The following is a 19914-nucleotide window of genomic DNA, read 5'->3' as shown; positions in this document are numbered from 1 at the left end:
TATTTAAAAATAAAATACCGAAATACCAATACCGTACTGAAATATATACTAAGTTACATAACACACATATTATTAATTATAATATAACTATTAAAGTTCTAAATTTTACTTTCCATTATTTTTTTCTTTAACCTTTACCACCTTTTTTCCACTATACTTGTCTTTTTCCCTTTTTTTTAATTGCCTACTTATGCTTCAACTTTTTTTTTTTCGTTTAGGTTTAGTATTTTTGATTTCTAGCTTTTAAAAAAATAAAATTATATTATAATATTTTATTTTCATATTTATGAGTATCTTACTTGGTCATGGCTTTATGCACTATTTAATATTCCAACCTAACAAATCAAAGTTATAGAATTTTAAGTAATTAAATACCGAAAATAGGCAAGGGAAATGTATAAATATACCAACCGCAGACAGAAACATAGCAGTCCTAAAAGATATTACTAGCAGTTGAGCTAGAAGAAAACCCTTAGTAGAAAACAAAGAAAACCCTTAGTAGAAAACAATGAGGATTAGAGTGGATGAACACATTAGAACCCTAATAGAGAATGGGGTTAGAAATCGTCACCGTTCTATGTTTGTCATGATTGGTGACAAATCCCGTGACCAGGCATGCACTTTTCGTTCCTCCTTTTTATCTGCGTAAATGTTGTTAAAAATTTGAACTTGATTCTGATTCTTCACTTTTTTATATAACAGATTGTTAATTTGCACTACATGTTGAGTAAAGCTCTAGTGAGGTCACGGCCTACTGTGCTTTGGTGCTATAAGGACAAACTTGAACTTAGTAGGTTGGTTCTCTACTTATTCCGATTTTTTTTTTTAATTATGGATATAGTCGTTTTTGTTAATTTTTGCCTTTATTAAAATGTGAATTTGTTAATTCTATATGGAAGTTAGATTAAAACAATCCCACAAGTGTGGTCTGGGGAGGCTAGTGTGCACGCAGACCTTACCTCCTGCCTTTAATAAGTCAGAGAGGCATAGATTAAAATTTGTAATTTGTATAAACTGCCATGGATTTTATTTGACATTAAGAAACTGTGAAAAATCTATGGAGCTGCTTGACCAAAATTCTTGACTTTGTTGTAGCAGTTATTCTGCATAGTCGAAGTTTGATGTTAGGGAATATTATTATTAAATATTGGAACTTTAGTCACTGCATCCTATGCTTTTATTGGAGTTGTTTAGCCTTTCAGAGATTTATATGTCAATATAATGCATTCTAGTACTTTTTATTATTATTATTATTATTATTATTATTATTATTATTATTGTTATTTTGGATAATATTGCCCTGCCATGAGTTTATATGGAGTAACATTGTCAGTGACGATTCATATAGTTGACCCCAACTTGTTTGGATTGAGGCGTAGTCGTTGTCTTGAAACTTTAGTCACTCTATTTGTTGCATGAAAAGTTAGTTTCAGCTTTATATCTGGAGTAAATTTACTGGCAAATTTTCAGGCACTGGAAGGAATGCTAGGGTCATTCTTTTGTGGAGGTTGTTATATTGGGTTGATTATCTTGCAAGTGATTAGTGAGGACTTTGTTCTGTGTTTTTTTCTCACTGCGTTCATCTCAGTTTGCCAGTGGATGTTATTTGTCATTTAGACAGTTTGTCAGTGATAGAGGCAATCGTCTTTTTGCAGTCACAAGCAGAAGAGAAAGAAGCAAGTGAAAAAAATATATGCAGAGGGGACTACTGGACCCTGAAAAAGTAGAACCTTTTGAACTTTTCATTGAAACGGGAGGCGTCAGCTATTGCTTGTATAGAGATTCAGAAAGAATTCTAGGAAACACTTATGGCATGTGTGTACTACAGGTAAATGAGAGGTTTTAAATCTCCATGAACTATTTGCAGCAAATCGACTTCCTATTTCCTCTTTTAAGCCTCTATGTAAATGTAATCATGATCTTTTGGAATATTTCATTTCTTTTCCTCTATGATGTTCTAGGATTTCGAGGTTTTGACACCCAATCTTCTTGCGAGAACAATAGAGACAGTTGAAGGTGGTGGGCTAATTTTATTGTTGATTCGCACTTTGTCCTCTCTTAAGAGCCTCTACGCCATGGCCATGGTACACTCCAGTCCCAACTGCTCTGCTTTCTAGGCCGGAAAACTTTGAATAAGTAGTAGATTCATGATGTCCCTTCCCTTTTTACTTCTTATTTGTTTTTTTCTTGCTCTTTATTGTAAAATAAGATTTCAACTGATCTCACACACACACACACACACAAGAAGAAGAGTATTTGAATGAAGAAGCTACTACTGGCTTGCAGATTGCTAATTGGTTTTCAATGCGTGCTTAATCGTAAGACTCACTGTAGTTTTGTGAAAATGCAGGATGTTCACAACAGATTTCGTACGGAATCCCATGCACACGCTACCCCTCGCTTTAATGAGCGTTTTATACTCTCTATTGCATCATGTGAAACATGTATTGTCATGAATGATGAATTACAAACTCTACCAATCTCCTTCCACATGAAGAATATTACTGCTGTTCCAATTCAAGAGGTAAAGTTCTTCCTGGATCGGTTCGGTCCGTACTATTTACTGTTTTCTATATCTTAGATGATAGGCATTGATTTAGATGATAGTCCATATAAATTATAGTTCTCATATATAATTACACCATATCAGATGTTGAACTGTGAAAGAATTACTATTTCCGGAGTCACTTTTAGTACAAGGTAACTATCTTTGATAATCTCTTGATATAAGCATTCATGATTCTTTCTTTGATAAAGGATTCTGAGGGGCTTTCAGAAGCAGAAAGGGAATTAAGGAATTTAAAAGAACAATTGAATGAAGACTTCCCTGTTGGTCCTCTTATTCGTAAATGCTGTACCTTGGACCAGGTTAGTTACTTGAACTGTAAAAGTTGGCATTTGTTTTTTCAATTGTTCTCTGAATATGTCATTCGTAGCCATTTACTAGACTATGTGGAACTAACCCCAGGATAAGAGTTACTTGCATGCAAGGTAGATGTTTAACTGAGTTATTGTATAGAACACAAGATTTTATTTTCTTGATAAGGTTGTATAGAACACAAGATTAACAGGAGATAATGACTTGATAATTGGTAAAATTTACATTTACGGTGGACACTTTGTCCTTTTCTTTTGTGGCGTAATGTTGGATTGGTTGCAACCACTGGTAACTAGGATCACTAAGTAATCAGACAATACGCAGTTAATAGGAGGATTTTTTAAAAAAAAATAGATAGCATAAGGGGATAGTTCTTTGGGATTTGAGATTTCGGAGGAACCTACAACATTGGGAGATAGAAGAGTTCCACAACTTGATCGAGTTATTGTATGGGTGGGATTCGTCAAATAATATATCCGATATGTGGAGGTGTCGAGAGGGTAGGGAGGGTATTTTCTCTGATAAATCTTTTTATAAGAGGCTGCTAGAGAGAGAGAGAGAGGGAGGAGCATATTTTTCCTCTTCGCTCTATTGGGATTCCCAAAGCACCTAGAATGGTGTGTTTCTTCGTGTGGTTTGCAGCAAGGGGTTTGATTTTGACAGTAGAAAATCTAAGGGGAGGATTATTCATGTTATTTGGTGTTTCATGCGCAAGAGCTTGGGCGAAGATGTAGGTGATCTCTTATTGCATTGTCAAGTGGCTAATCGGTTGTGGAAGTTGGTCATTACTTGTTTGGGATACTATGGGTGATGGCAGGCGCAGTGAAGGAGGCGTTGCATATTTGGGTTCGCATGAGGGGGAGTAGGAACCCTAGGTCATGGAGCGTTGCCCCCTTAGCAATCATGTGGGTTATTTGGGGAGAGAGGAATAGGAGGTCATTTGAAGAGGTGGAACAAGATTTTAGAAAATTGCAATATAGTCTTTTGTTTCTCGTTTATTTTTGGTGTAATCATGAGGTTCCGGTTTGTATAGAGGATTGGGCCTCTTTTGTGGAGAACCATATTTTGGTATAGGTTCTCTTCTTTTGGTATATGGCTTGTATACAGGGTTCACCCCAATTGTTAATAAAATTATTTACCTTATTAAAAAAAAAAGTGGGTGCTGTAGTAAGTACAACCATACATAAGAACTTGTCCAAAACTTTGAGCTTGTTGATTTAAAGCTTAATCATTATTGGTGCTTGTACCGGTTTTTTTCCTTCTCTGTTTGAATAATTCTTTTCCTACTTTTTTGGATTGAAAATTAACTGTCAACAAGTCAAAATTGTGAGAGTTGTCAGCACTTAAAAGATCTAATATGATTTTTTCTTAATTTTTGATGAAATCACCAAAAGTAGATTTCTCCATCCAAAGTGTTGATAATGAATGCAGACTAAAGAAGCCGCTGGTTGAATTGTGCAAATCCTTTTGTTGTAGAATCATGCAGTTCGGTTGGGCCAATCGCTCATAAAATAAAGCTTCACGACTTTTGATAAATAGAACAGAGCTTCACTCACTAAGTAAAAGAATATGACTTGCTGATAAAGAAATATCGCTTTGTGGGCTTTGAATCTTGAAGTTAGTAATTTTATTAGCATGTTAAGTCCTCCTTGCGTCAATTATTATCTGTTGGAGTTCCTACATTTCCCTTTCATAAAAAATGACTTCTTGTTCTTCCATGCTTTCATTAAATAAATCTTTAAGTCTTTTCTAATTGTTTAGTAAATTTTTGAAAGAACCATTTTTACTAGCTTAAATGGATGGATTCAATATCTAACTTTGTAATACCGAGTTCAACATAAATAGCAGTTGTCTGTCCACCGCAATTTAAACTTTTTTGTCCTATTACTGTAAGGTGCTATTAATCAAACAGTATGAAATAGGGAAAAGCAGTGATCACATTTCTTGACGCTATCCTGGATAAGACGCTCCGAAGTACTGTTGCTCTGCTTGCTGCTCGTGGCCGGGGGAAGTCAGCTGCTCTTGGGTTGGCAATTGCAGGGGCTGTTGCTGCAGGGTAAATCTGGTTTTGGTTTCAATATTCATTCCTCTCTGTGATCCTACCTTTTTATTGGATAACGGTGGTGTCCGGGCTAGCTTGCGCGGACCTCGATTAAATACACCAGATACCTGCTACCCCCACCCGCAACAGGTACCGGGCAACTCTGTCCCTCAAGGCTTAGACAGATGGGAAGAAGTAACCTAGTATTTTTTGTCTCTACTGGGGTTTGAACCTGAGATCTCATGGTTCTCCGCCCATTTCATTGGCCACTAAGCTACACCCTTGGGTTCCTCTGTGATCCTACTTTGTGCTTTACTAACTTCTATAGTTCGCTATTTCAGGTATTCCAATATTTATGTAACAGCGCCTAGTCCTGAAAATCTGAAAACTCTGTTTGACTTTGTCTGCAAGGGTTTCGCCATGCTCGAGTACAAGGTAAGAGGCAGATATATCTGTTTGAGCAGGGTCGATTTTCAGTCTCTATGAAATCTATCTTTTCCAGGGATGTTATTTTTCCTTTCGAGTCAGCCATTTGGCCCTTCAAGTCCTTTTAAGTGAGAAAATGCTTCCCCTACTGAAATATGCGTAAAAACATAAACATGGTATAAGATTTTCTTAAAGTTCTCGTGTAAGGGATTTTTCCCTGTCTCACATATAGTTGGTATCTGTGATTGATTTCACATTCTGCTGATGGTATATAGAGATGTTGTAACTTACTATATGCTTATTTTACAGGAACACCTTGATTATGATATTGTGATAAGCAATAATCCGGAGTTTAAAAAATCTATCGTGAGGATCAACATCTATAAGCAGCACAGACAAACAATTCAGGTCAGTAATATTGGGGAAGAGTTATATCATGATAATGGCTCTTCCATTTCCCAAGCTCATTCGTGCGGGAATAATCCTGGAATCTGATATCACTTTCTGCACCTTCTGTTGTCCCTGAACATTAGATGGCATTTTGAAAGCTTGCTCTAATTTAATTCCTCTTGGTGGTGATTTCTGTATGCTGGCTAGATTTCTTGTATTTCTCTCTTGTGCTACTGTGTTCTCTTAAGGTTGTCAATATATTGGTATTACTAAACTATTATTTTTCCTATTCTTACAAACATATGTATCTTTTACACCCGTATTGTTCATTATTTGCAAAGCGTTTTTGCAAGTATCCGATCATTGATGTACTTTATCATGTGTAATGCAATTAATTTTCCTTTTGTCTGAGTTTCTGATATTCTCTGCATCATTTATGCAATGCCAGTATATACTACCACATGAGCATGAAAAGCTATCACAAGTGGAATTGTTGGTGGTTGATGAAGCAGCAGCTATTCCATTACCTGTTGTCAGATCTTTGCTTGGTCCATACCTCGTCTTCCTTGCATCAACTGTGAACGGGTATGAGGCAGTGTTCTGCTTAGTTTCCTTCTAGTAATGTTATGCTCTCCAAAGAACCTCCTTTGCCAATATATGTTGCTTCTTGTAGTTTTGTTTCTTACACCAAAGAACCTCCTTTACCAATATATGTTTCTTCTTGTAGTTTTGTTTTTTACTCACTTATACGGCAGAAGAATATTTCTGACAGTCCTGTGTGTTTACCCTGGGGTTAACGGCGCTGATGATGAATCTATTCCTGTTATCTTTTTAAAAGCTATGAAGGTACTGGAAGATCCTTATCATTGAAGTTGCTGCAGCAACTAGAGGAACAAAGTCAGAAGTCCAAAAGTGCAGACAATGCACTTTCAGGTATTTCAGCTCCAGTTTTGCTAGTCATCACTCGACTTATGGTGCGTAGAGTCCATGTGGCCTGAAATAATGGTATCAGGAGGAACTAGGTAAGCAAAGAAAACTGAGATGAGAGAGCAGTGCTATTGGGTTCGGAACTCCTTATAGTTACTAAAGGCCAGGAGATACATCTGGAATTGTGCCTGTTTTTGTTAAATAACATAGTCTTTCTTATCTTAATTCATGCCTTAAATTGTGCCTTGGGCAATGCAGGTCTATGACTGAATGTTTGCAACTAAAACCAAGTATTTTGGTGAATAAAGCTGGAGTTATTCAAAGTATATAATTATAATACATGCTTTTAAAATATTCCAACTCCAATGTTCTTGCAGGTCCACCTGTGAATTTAAATGATGGAAAGTTTCCTATGACTGGACGTTCCAATTTAATTAAATGCTGACAATACGCTCTTGTCTTTAAAAATATATTGCTTTCTCTCAGGGCTTTGTTCATTCATAAGTGTCACTCTTTTTCTATGATGTACTTTTGCCTCTCATGATTATCCATGTTTGAAGTAGTGGTATGATCAACTGTCAAAGGTCTGTGCAAAATCTTGTTTCTTTCGTCTAGTTGTTTAAACTCTAAGTTTTCCCCTCAAATGTAGGTCGGCTTTTTAAAAAGATAGAATTGAGTGAATCCATTAGATATGCATCTGGCGATCGCATTGAACGATGGCTTAATGCTTTGCTCTGTTTGGATGTTACAAATACTATCCCAAGTATCAGAAGGTAAAACATCTTTGGCTTAACCTAGTTCCTACAGAAGTCAACCATGCTTTATCTCCAGTTACAATTCTCCTATTTTCACCAGGTTACCACAACCGGGTGATTGTGATCTCTACTACGTTAACCGGGACACACTTTTCTCTTATCATAAAGATAGTGAGTTATTTCTGCAGGTAAATCACCTTTCCTCTTGAAGTAATGTATTGTTTACAGTTAGGCTGATTTTTGCTTGGTCAACTTTGATATATTGTGATCCTTTTGCATTGAAACATTTGCAGCGAATGATGGCCCTCTATGTTGCTTCGCATTACAAAAATTCTCCAAATGATTTACAATTGATGGCTGATGCTCCAGCTCACCACTTGTTTGTGCTACTTGGTATGATTAAAACCAGTTGATGCTTTTTCAATAGAACATAATAGATTAATTGCGCATTAAGTAAATGCAAGAGCGCCTAACTATTGTTTTCACAGGTTCTGTTGATGAATCAGAAAATCGTCTTCCTGATATTCTGTGTGTCATCCAGGTTAGGGGTCTTGTTTGATAAGTCAATCATGTAAGGTTGATTTCTTAAGTCCTTTCTGATAAGGACAGTACTCGTTGGCCTCGAACAATGACATTGTCTGTGTTTATCTCTCATGATATCATAAGCCTTATTTGTTAGAGACACGAACTTTGAAGATTTACTTGATATAGATTACTTTTTCTTCGTGCTTTTTTTTTCTGGTTCAATTTAGTTCTTCTGAGAATTAAACAGGTGGTATTTATTTCAACTTAACAGTTTCTTGGAATCAAAGAAGCAGCACTAAGAGTTTTTGATCTATGTCTTAATTTGACTTAAACACACAGGTCTGCCTGGAGGGGCAAATCACCCAAGAGTCGGCTAAAAGAGCTCTAAGGGAAGGTCACCAGCCCTTTGGAGATCAGATACCTTGGAAGTTCTCCCAGCAGTTTGCTGATGACGTATTCCCAAGCCTTTCAGGTGCCCGCATCGTACGCATTGCTACACATCCGAATGCCATGAGGGTAATGCTTACCAATTCAAAAAATTATGAAAAACTTCTGAGACTTCCCTCTAGGTTTATCTTTGTCATATTGATCTCCTTCGTGGTTTAAGATGTTAGGGAACCTCCTTGTTTCGCATTAAAAGACAAATAGTTTGATATTGGAAGAAGAGACCTAGGAAAAGAGAATAAAACTTTCAACTTCAAGAATTTCATGCTATATTTTTTACTAATTTTTAATTACCATTCTTCATGCACTTGATAATATGGCAGGGGTACTTCTATTAAAATTGCATATACTGTTGTATTTGTCAAATGTAACCAATTTAAACCTAAAAAAGTTAAATTCACTTACATGTGTAAAACCAATAGAGCCATAACATTACATCCTAAAGAATAGATTACAGTATAATTATAGTACTTAAACAAAAACCTTAAGAAGGCAATAACAGTGTTGGAGGAAGCGTTGAAGCGGTAAAGCAAAGGGTAGTCCGCTTCAGATGACTGAGGCGAAGTGGTTTTAATGAAGCGAGCGCTTCGTCCACTGAAGCATGAAGCGTGTGCAGCTACTTCAGCGAGGGAGGCGTGCATTTTTTATTTTTTATTTTAAAAAGGTGGATTTTTTTTAAGAAGGTGGACTTTTTACTTTTTTTACAGAGAAAAGGAATAGAATAATTTCTTCTTCTTTTATTTATTTGTTTGTCTTTTTGTTTTACTTTGTTAATTTAATTGAATTCTTTAGATGGTTCTATTTCTTCTTTTTCAGTTTGTTAATTTAATTGAATTTATTTATTTGTCTTCTCTCTTTTTTTTCACTTTGTTAATCTAATTGAATTTTTAAATTATTCTATTTCTTTTTTTAGTTTGTTAATTTAATTGAATTTTATTTATTTATTTATTTTTCTTTTTCTCTCTGTGTTTTTTCATGTGCTCTAAGGTTTATTTTGATATACTTTTTTATTGCACTTCACTTCAATGAAGCTACTGCTTCGCTTCACGCTTTAAGCGAAACAACCCCTTGTCGCTTTTTTTTTTTGTTTTGCTTCACGCTCAAAATCACTGAGCAACAAAATGTTTATTGGTGACCAAATACAGAAGTTCTTCTCGGTCTGCTTAACCCATCGTCATTATTAGTTGATTTATTCTATCAGGAGGAAGATTGTTTTACATTTTGTTATTGTTGAAGAGATTAGTGAAGGTTTCACACCAATTTTGTAGTATAAAAAGAGTTTTAAGGGGAGATTTGTTTGCCATACAAAATTTATCACTGATAATTAAAGCTGCATATAGATAGATTTGGAATATGACAGAAGTCTTGTCATCTTAACCCATCTCATTGAAATAAGGTCTGCATAGTTTGTGTTTAAAAGCAGACATGGAGGGAGGTTTTTGATAATTTTCGATCATTTTATTCCTTACTTTATCAGCATGTCTAACCATGTCTCACTGTGGTGTTGCAGATGGGTTATGGTTCTGTTGCGGTTGAACTCCTAACCAGGTAGCATCAAATTTCACAAGTCTCACATCTTCCGGTTTCCATATGATTTTGACAGTTGCTTTGATCACATTTGCTGGGAATAAAGTAAGAAGATATCAAGACAAGTGGTAGAACATCATTAGAAATTAGTGCTTCAAGAAATTAATCAGTTTATAAGTTCACTAGTAAAAGACAACACTTTTAAGAGAAAAAGCCAACTCTTAAAACAACAACATATCCAGTATGATCCCACAAGTGGGATCTGGAGAGGGTGGGGTGTACGCAGACCTTATCCCTACCTTGTGTGAGGTAGAGACCAGCCAACTCTTACAAGTTCATTAAACATATCAGTAAAAATTACCATTCCATCCTCTCATGTATAAAAATACTGAATAAAAGAAAGTATTGACAACAAAAATAGTAAAGGTAACAAAAGTAAAAGAAACAACAGTAGTAATAAATTTGAAGCATAAGATAATAATAACATAATAATAATAATAACACTGATAAGACGAAGAGGGAGCAGATAAGGTGCTCTAAACTAGAACCATGTCTCCCACAGAAAAGAGAGAAAATGCTCGACTACCTACTAACCTTCTACTCCATGTTCTCTTATCTAGCTTCATGTCCTCGTTGAGCTAAAGATGTGTTATATCTTGTCTAATCACCTCTCCCCAACTCTTCCTCGGTCTACCTTTACTTTTCCTTAGACCTATCACTGCCAACCTCTTGTACTTCCTCACTGGGGTATCAATGCTCTTCCTCTTCAAATGCCCAAACCATCTTAGCTTCGCTTTCCGCATTTTGTCCACCACGGAGGCCACTCCCATTTTGCCTAGTATATCTTCGTTGCTAATCTTATCTCTCCTAGTATGCCCACACATCCATCTAAGCATCTTCATTTTCGTTATTTTTATCTTTTGAACGTGTGAGTTCTTGATTGGCCAACACTCTGCCCCATACAACATAGTTGGTCTAATAACCACTAAATATAACTTACCTTTAAGTCTTGGTGGCACATTCTTATCACATAGGACATCAGATGCAAGTCTCCATTTCATTTACCCCGCTGCAATACGATGTGTGACATCATCGTCGATCTCCCCATTTCCTTGAATTATTGACCTAAGATACTTGAAGCTTCCTCTCCTGGAAATGACATGTGTATCAATCCTCATTTCCCCATCCGCTTCATGTGATGCGTCATTGAACTCGCACCCATGTACTTTGTTTTAGTCCTGCTCGACCTGAAACCTTTAGACTCTAGGGTTTATCTCCAAACCCCCAATTTATCGATAACTCTGCCGCGTGTCTCGTCAATCATTACTGTCATTTGCAAATAATATAGGCCAGGGTACCTCCCCTTGAATATGTCGAGTCAATTCATCCATCACCAAGGCAACTAATTATTTAAAATGGAGACAACTTCTCATCATCTGGAAGCTAACATAATAAACCTTTTCCCTCCCTCATGCTATCAAGGTAGCTTTTGGATAGCAAGAAGCCCTATTCTCCCACACATTGAACTTAAGAGTAAACTCTTTGTTTTACTGTTATCATTCTATAAAAAAAGAGTTAATCTCTTTGTTTGGGTAATCATTAAGAATAGTTTGTTCATGGGTAATCATCAAGAATTTCATGAAAAACTATATAAAGGAAAAAAAAGTCAAGTTAAAGGGACTATGAAGCTAAATGGTAATCACTTCAGATCCCTTCAATCCTCGGAGAAGCAAAATAGAAAGAGAGGTTTTAAGTAGAAATGCCCTAAAGAGAAAGAGAGTTCAAGCCATTATCACACACTTTAATCCTCCGGTGAATGATGTGACAATTCTAAGTAATTCCATCCTTTCAGTTCATATGTTTATACTGAAAGTAAGCCCATTTACCCTTTATTTCTCCCCCGTTATGTTATTTTCTGATTTTTCTCAATTTTTACTTCACATAAATTACTTCAATTTATTGTAAATGGGCGGCATTCATCTTTCAATGATTACCATTTGACACCAAAATATTGTTTGAATTTGTGGCTTTTAATTTTTATGAGCTCTAATGTGAGAATAGAGAAACTTGAACTGAAACATGATTGGAGCTGGCGGAGCGGAGGAATTCACAAGGGTAGAGAAAGAAGAAGGCGGGAGGGATGAGCGAAGAATAGAGGAGGGTGTGTTTGGTTTTAATTTATCTAATGAAAGGACAGAAACGTCCTCACTTTTGATAAGGATGGTGTTCGCTACTACACTCATGTAGGGGTCGTTTGGTAGGGTGCATAAGAATAATGCTGAATGAAGTGTATTAGTAATGCTGGTATTAGTTATGTTTGCATTAGTTATGCTGACATATTTCTTATCCATTGCTTGGTTTGATTTATTAAAGCATTGCACAATTTTTAAAAGAATTATTTGTTTACAAAAATACCCTCGTAACCAGTTCATCACTCTATCTTTTTACAAGAAATATATGCTGAGGAATGACCCACACTAATGGCGTGGGCTATAGCACAATAATGTGTTAGCAAACACCAAACACCCCCTCCCCTCCCCCCAAACAAATACACACACGCATATATACACATTGAACAAGAAACTCAAATTAACCTCTGCTAATTCCGTCCTATAAAAGAATTAGAAAGTACCGCTCTCCACCCAAATCATTTGATAAAATTATCTATGGTCTCAACTTCTGTGTCGGTGCCCTCCTTCCACCCCCCTCAGTTGAGAAATTTTCCAAATACACCATTTTCCGCAAAGTGTATCTCCTTCATCGATTTCAGCTTCTCCAAGTATCTCTGGTGTTTATCAGAACAAGCATTATCTCATTCATTACACAACTTGTTAATGACAGTCTTAATACATGCTGAAACCACTGCTTAAAGGAACAACCCCGGGCCCCAGGTGTTGCTTTGGTTTCACAATGGACGACAGAGAGAAGGGAAAAAAACATAGTGGATAAAAATATTGGGTTTAAATTTAGGTAGAAAGACCAAAAAGCCCTCTCATTGTTATTATTTAATGTGTTGGCAGGGTATTTAAGGAAACCTGCTACAACCATGTAGTAGGTTAGCGAAAGTCGTATATATGTATATGTCTCTCTCTATATATATATGCAGCCCATCAAAAATTAAAAGCCAGTTCTTCTCCACTCTGTTTTTTTCCCTTCTATTCGTCGTTCACGTAGTAGGTTATTGCTTATCTTTCCTACATAGAATTTTTGAGGCACAATAAGTTAATTTACTGTTAATAGGTACTTTGAGGGTCAGTTGACTCAATTATCTGAAGTAGAGACAGAAGATGCTCTGGAGACTCCGCAAGTCAATGTAACTGAAGCTGCAGAGAAGGTATTCCTATTTGATCTAATTTTGCAACTTGTGCTTTAGGTTACGGGCTTTCCTGTTATCATTTGGGTGTTCGAAAACTGCAAAAGGTACTAATTTTTAACAATGTTAAATCATAATACTATTACTCACTGAATCTGTCGTTGCTTCATGTTGATGTGGTTTGTCTGCATAGCACTTTGTAGTGCATGATATATCATGTTAAGGCCTTCTGATTGACCATTATCTGTAATATGGCAAGTGAGATGGTTGAAAAATCTAGAAAACTTCTATTTGGAATTAGAACCTTTTTAGGTAATTGTTCTTGAATTCAAACTACCTTCCTTTCAGTTCTCTTTGCTCGAAGAAAATATAACATCAAGAACAGATCTTCCTCCTTTGCTTGTCCCATTACGTGAAAGACGGCCTGAAAGGCTCCATTACCTTGGGGTCTCATTTGGACTTACATTGGATCTCTTCCGCTTTTGGAGAAAACATAAGTTTGCTCCATTTTTCATAGGCAATGCCCCGGTAAGTCTCGGAGTCCTTTGTTCCTGAAATTCTCTTTAGATGTTTGCTATTGAGGACTAATTGTGATCAAACATATGATTGGATAACATATGATTGGATGAATCAGAACAGCGTAACTGGTGAATACACATGCATGGTCTTGAAGGCATTGAAAAATGATGATGTTGAAGCTGCTGGGTCAGATGCGTGTGGCTTTTATGGTCCCTACTACCGAGGTATCAGTTGCTTTTGTTCTTCTCGAAAATTTAAAGGAGATGGAAGAATCTTTTGCAATGATAAAAAGGAACACAAATTTTATGATTCCTAATATATGTTCCCTAGTTTTTTTACATTGTCAAGAGAGTAGTGACTTCTTATTACAAGCAACCTCTGGAATTATAAAATATCTCATCGAGGAGGTGAAAATTGTCTTCCTCACCCCGGTTCAAATTTTGGAGAAAACAGAGATATACAAGTTTTCATGTGGTGCCCCCTCACTTTCTTATCTCCCTTCCTTTCTATCCGCTTCCCGTCAATCTAACTAGCTGCAGATCTTGTAGTAGCTAATATTTATTCTATTAGTTCTTTTCTTCTTCTTTTTCTTTCGATATATTGATGTTGTCTATAACATTCTCAGAATACAAGCGAAGGTTAGTCGAACTGTTGGGTTCTACCTACCGGAAGATGAACTACAAGCTTGCTATGAGGTAAAATTGAATATTTTGGTGTTTAGTTAATATGTATGTCTCTTTACATATTCTTATGATGGCCATAATCGTGCAGTGTCTTTGATCCGAAGATCAATTTTGTCGAGCAGGACCCTACTGCTTCTGCTTCAAGTGAATTCTTAAACTTCATGAAGTTTGTTTTGGAACCTCATGAGATGAAGAGGCTTGAAGCTTACTCAAATAGCCTAATTGACTATCCCTTGGTAAGAAATGAGTTGCTTAGGGAAGAAATACGTTATATTAAGTAGTGAAGCAAGATATCATGTAATGCAGTGTTAAGTCGGTGGACGTCCTATTACCAACAGTCATATTATAGAAAGAACCTGAGTACTTTGAGCCACTCAAACAACCTGATTGACTTCTCCTGGTTAGATCTCAATTGGTGATGAGATGAAAATATGCTATATCAAGTAGTGATAGAATATTCTCTGGTGCACTATTGAGATGTATGTTTCAGTATCTACAATCATATTGAGCTTGTGATTAAGAAGAAAAACATAGTGGTAAACATGCCTGAACAACTTGAAACACCAAAAAGAGCTTAAAGTTGTGCATCTCTCCAATTTGAAACACCATTAATCAACTGGAATTCACTTTTAGGTAACTCATATTGGTACATATTACTTTTGGCAACAAGAAAATTCTGAACCAAAAATGATATGTGAAATATGTCTGTTATATTTCTTTATAATTTAATAGCAGGTGTATCGTTGTCCTCTCTTTGTCTGTTTTGTGTCTAGGTCTTCAGTTATAAAGGTTGAAGTTCTAATTTGATACATGGGAAGAAAATCCTATAATTAGATATTTGATATCTAAAGAATTTTAAGCATGGAGATCACAAAGGGTCATGTTATCCGGTGCATAGAATTAGAAAGACCAATAATATAACAGGGGAAAGAAATAAAGGGGTAAAAGATGTGGCCGCCGCACAAAAACCCTTCAAAAGTGCCCAATATTTTGTGTGTGGACATAACATCTAAGGAGGATAAAACTACCTTTCCTTTAATTCTGCGATATTTAAATATCTCAAAAGCGCCTGACATTTGGTTTTTTGCATATTTTCCATGTTAAATATTTGCATGAGCTATTTTTTCACAGATTCGAGATGTTGCTCAAAAACTTGCGCGCATGTATTTTTTGGAGCATTTGCCAGTATCACTTTCATATGCCCAGGCTTCGCTTTTGCTTTGCTATGGCCTGCAGCACAAAGACATCCCTGAAATAGAGGTTTGCTTGCTTGCTAGTGTTTATTTTAATAGTTTATTCTACACTGTCAGACCGTGGACAGTGAAATACCCTTCTCCTTTTTGTTTAGGCGGCTAGTTTTCCTTTGCATCCAAAATAAGGTACTTTCATTAATGAATTCCAGTGCTCTGAGTTTACTCTTTTTAATTCTTATTTTACAGGGAGAAATGAATTTGGAAAGGCAGCAGATATTGTCCTTGTTCATGAAAGTCATGAAGAGGCTTTGCAAATACCTAAATAATCTAACATCAAAAGAAATTGACTCAACTGTATCTCAGCTTAAAGTGGTAAGTAGATGAGTTATATTTCACTCTCGCGTACGTCCTATGCTAAGAGCAGTTGAAATAATCTAACATTAACAAGCGAACAATATCTGCATGTGTCATAATGCTGTGTATCAATTAGTCAACATAAGCAAATATTCCAACACTTCTCGTGTTAGTTTGCCTCGAAATATGAACAATTTAGTTTTAATCAAAGAGCAGTTGAGGCACTGTAACTGCTTATCTTCTGCTCATCTGTCTTTGCTGAACATTCACTTTTCTTGCTTGTTTTTAGATTAAGACGGAACCACATTCTATATCTGTGGATGAAGATCTCCGCGATGCTGCAAAGAAAGTCCAGGTTTGAAAATGCTTACCATCGTCTCTGCAAGTTTTCCCCCGCTTGGAAAGTTCTCTACTTACCTAAGATCATATGTAGGATGAGATGAAAGCCAAGTCGGACGGTTTGTTGAATCCAGAACTATTTCAGCAGTTCGCTATAGTGGACAGAGAAGCTGATTTTGAAAATGCTCTCCAGAATGGTGGTGGGAAGATAGTTCCTGGTGGTGTAATCAGTGTAAAATCCAACAAATTCAAGCTTGAGAAGCATTCCGAGCCGGAGACTGAAAAGAGTGGCAAGAAAAGAAACAAAAACCATTCTGGATTAAAATCAAGTAAGAAGATGAGGAGTTGATCTTGTTGGCACACTAAGTTCTTCCCTCTCGTTTTCAATACTACTACTACAACAACAACAACAAACCCAGTGTAATCCCACAAGTGGAGTCTGGGAAAGGTAGTGTGTACGCAAACCTACCTTATGACGATAGAGTTCCCTCTCGTTTTCAATGCCAACTTCATTTCCTCGGCAGTCTCTCTTATTAATTTATGGCAAGGGTTGAGTAGAGCGCGATTATGCATCTCACTGCATATTTCCATAGTAATTACAACCATCACCACTATTTATGCAATGATTTATAGGTTCATCCCAATTTTGTGAATTTATCTTGGCAAATGTAAAATATTCTTGGAATATCTTTTGACTATGTAAATATGATAGGGATACTAGTTGTCTTGTCCTTCAGTCTTATAGAAGCTCTCCTTGGCGGAATTTTCAACCCCTCTAAATTGACTCCAATTTTTTTATTTTATTTTAACACCTCATCTTAGCTTTGGTCCTTTTGGACACTTCACCCTCATTTCTAATGTGCCGTTTAAACACAAAAAAAATCTTGTCACATGGGGTGAGTTCCCTCACCTGGTAAGCATGTGAGGGTGTATTTTGTATCTTCCCCTTCCTAATTTATATGACACTCTTTTATCTTTAGTCAGTTCTGAAAAAATAATATTTTTTTATATTTAGTAACTTAAATTGGGACGGAGAAAGTATATATTTTTGTATCATTTTAATGGTAATAAAATTACTGTTGTTTATTTAGGTACATATGTCGCGTAGGCTCCTAAATTGGAGTTGGCTTTACTTCTATCTTAATTTTTTTCTTAGATGAGAAAATATGCATGTTGAGTGTATACTTGGTAACAAAATTTCAAGTTCCTGCAATAAGTCAGTAATGACAGTGATTGCGATAAAGATTTTCAACTCATGTCTTTTCTTTTTCTTTTTTTTTTCCTGCTTACTTTTGGGCTTTTGGCCCAGTTACAGTCCCAGCCCAAATCATGATCATGTTTATTATGGGCTTCTCGCATATCCCACACATTCTTCCAATTCTCTTTTTTTGAGGAATTGGAATACTTATTATTAATACTAAGAACTAGTCACATTACATGCCATAGATATGCCACTTACGGCATTATGATTGCCAAGTTCAGCCAACTTAGTACATATATTATCCGAAAGTAGTCTGACATAGGAAGTTCCACCTCTATCTGCCAAAAACTGAGTTTCAACAAAGGGAGGAGGAAGAGCAAAATTCTTGACTTGGTTTAGGTTGGACTGCTTGGAAGCTTCCTTCGCTAAAAGGTGCGACACTTGGTTTGCTTTCCTAAAATTATGCCTGACTGTTACCTTCTCCAGTTGAAGCATCAACCACATGCAATCACGAATAATGGTATTTTACGTTGGATAACCACGATCAAGGCATTTGAGCACATCATTTGAGTCTGTTTCGATTTTCAAGGGTTTCAGCTGGAGATCCCATGCGAGTTTAAGGTCATGTTTCAGAGCCAATAGTTCTTCCTGGAGAGGGGTTGCTGCATGTGTGTAATTATTGAAACCAACAACCCAATCTCCCGAGCTGTTGCGAATTACTCCACCTAGACCACAATGCAACTTCTTAGCTTTGAATGCCCCATCTATGTTAAGTTTGTACCAACCATCAGGGGGCATATGCAATCTTATTCTGATGGCCTTCTTTGTATTTGGGTTTGACTCCTTGTCTGTGAGGAGTTTGTATTCCATAGCCTGTTGAAAAATGATCTTAGAGGACGGAGCATGGTTAGTATTGTTATGATTGTTATTGTTTCTATTCATCCAGATATTCCAGATAACAAAAGGAAAAAGATCCTCCCAGTCAAGGTATTTGTGTTTTAACATAAGATTCAAGTTTTTTTATTACAAGAAGCCAGTGGGTTATACCATTGAATGAGAGGTGAGTAATGCCTAAATTCTTCCAGAATGCATTAGTCATAGGAAAATGTGCATAATGGTCTCATCCTCAATCTTGCACATTGGACAAGTAGCGTCAATATTCATACCAATATGCCTAAGATAAGATCTACATGGTAGTTTATCATGAAAACAACTCCACAGGAGAAATTTTATCTTGTTAGGACAGTTGAGATGCCAAATTCAAGTGAAATCTTTGTCAGTTTCCTCATGACCATCAATAAGAGTGTAACATGATTTTATAGTAAACCTGCCATTGCTACTAACTGACCAAATAGGAATGTCAGGAGTATAATCATATTGAGGTAGATTTAAGGTCATAATGTTATCGGTAATACAATTGGGGAGGTCAAAAGACAACTTAGAAAAATTTCATAAATTCTTCTTCCTTGGATCTCTAATTTTTAGATTGTGATCACTCTTGTTGAGAGGCCATTGAATGGAATTTCTTAGACAAGAAGTGTTAGGAATCCATCTGGAATTCCAAATGTCAATCACAGACCTTTCATTGATAGTCCAAATGATCCCTTTATTATAATAGTACCAGCCTTTTATGACAACACTCCAAATGAAAGAAGTGTTAGCTTTCCTGGCCTTCGTAGCATGATTAACAATAAGGAACTTGGACCAAGGAGAATGAGGAAAGTTTAGTAGTCTCCATGTAAGACCTGTAAGGAGGGACAAATTTTTTGACTTAGCCTTCTTGATTCCCAGACCCCCTATTGGATTTACTACTAGTAACTACCTTCCAACTAACCAAGTGGAGTTTCTTATTACTTTAAGTGCTATCCCATATAAAATTTCTTTGGATTTGATCAATAACATTCAGAATTTTTTGTGGGAGAAGAGCATATTGCATGGCATGATTGGAAATAGTATTGAGGGTCAAGGAGATAAGGGTAGTTCTACCGGCCATGCTTAAACACTTTGATTTCCAATTAGATAATCTGTTGCGCATGTTATCAAGAATGAATTAATAATCAGCGACTTTTGGCTTCTGTCGCAAAATAGGAAAGACAAGATATTTACCAAAGTTGTCACTGATTCTCATATTGAACAATTTAGAAATATGCTTGGCAGTGTCGTTCGGATAATTTTTTGAGAAAATAATTTTGGATTTGGAATAATTTATCTTATGGCCTGATAAGTCACAGAACATATTGAGGCATATAGGGTCCCAATTCCTAATATCTACTTGATGACTAATGTATCTAGACAACATTTCCATGCACAGTATAAAGATATACGGAGACATAGGATCGCCATGCCTTATGCCTCTGCTAGGACTAAAAAAGGCAGCCTTGGATCCATTTACTAGGATA

General features: G+C 36.3%; 1 pseudogene; it reads left to right on the top strand.

Annotated features, from left to right (window-relative positions):
• The first annotated feature begins 425 nt into the window (after positions 1–425).
• Positions 426–17046, top strand: LOC107793502 (RNA cytidine acetyltransferase 1-like; annotated as a pseudogene).
• The last annotated feature ends 2868 nt before the right edge of the window (positions 17047–19914 follow it).

The sequence above is a fragment of the Nicotiana tabacum genome, chromosome 12 (genome assembly GCF_000715075.1).
Source record: "Nicotiana tabacum cultivar K326 chromosome 12, ASM71507v2, whole genome shotgun sequence".
NCBI classification, from domain to species: domain Eukaryota; kingdom Viridiplantae; phylum Streptophyta; class Magnoliopsida; order Solanales; family Solanaceae; genus Nicotiana; species Nicotiana tabacum.
The sequence above is the reverse complement of the archived record's forward strand: the minus strand, read 5'-3'. Positions and strand labels throughout refer to the sequence as shown.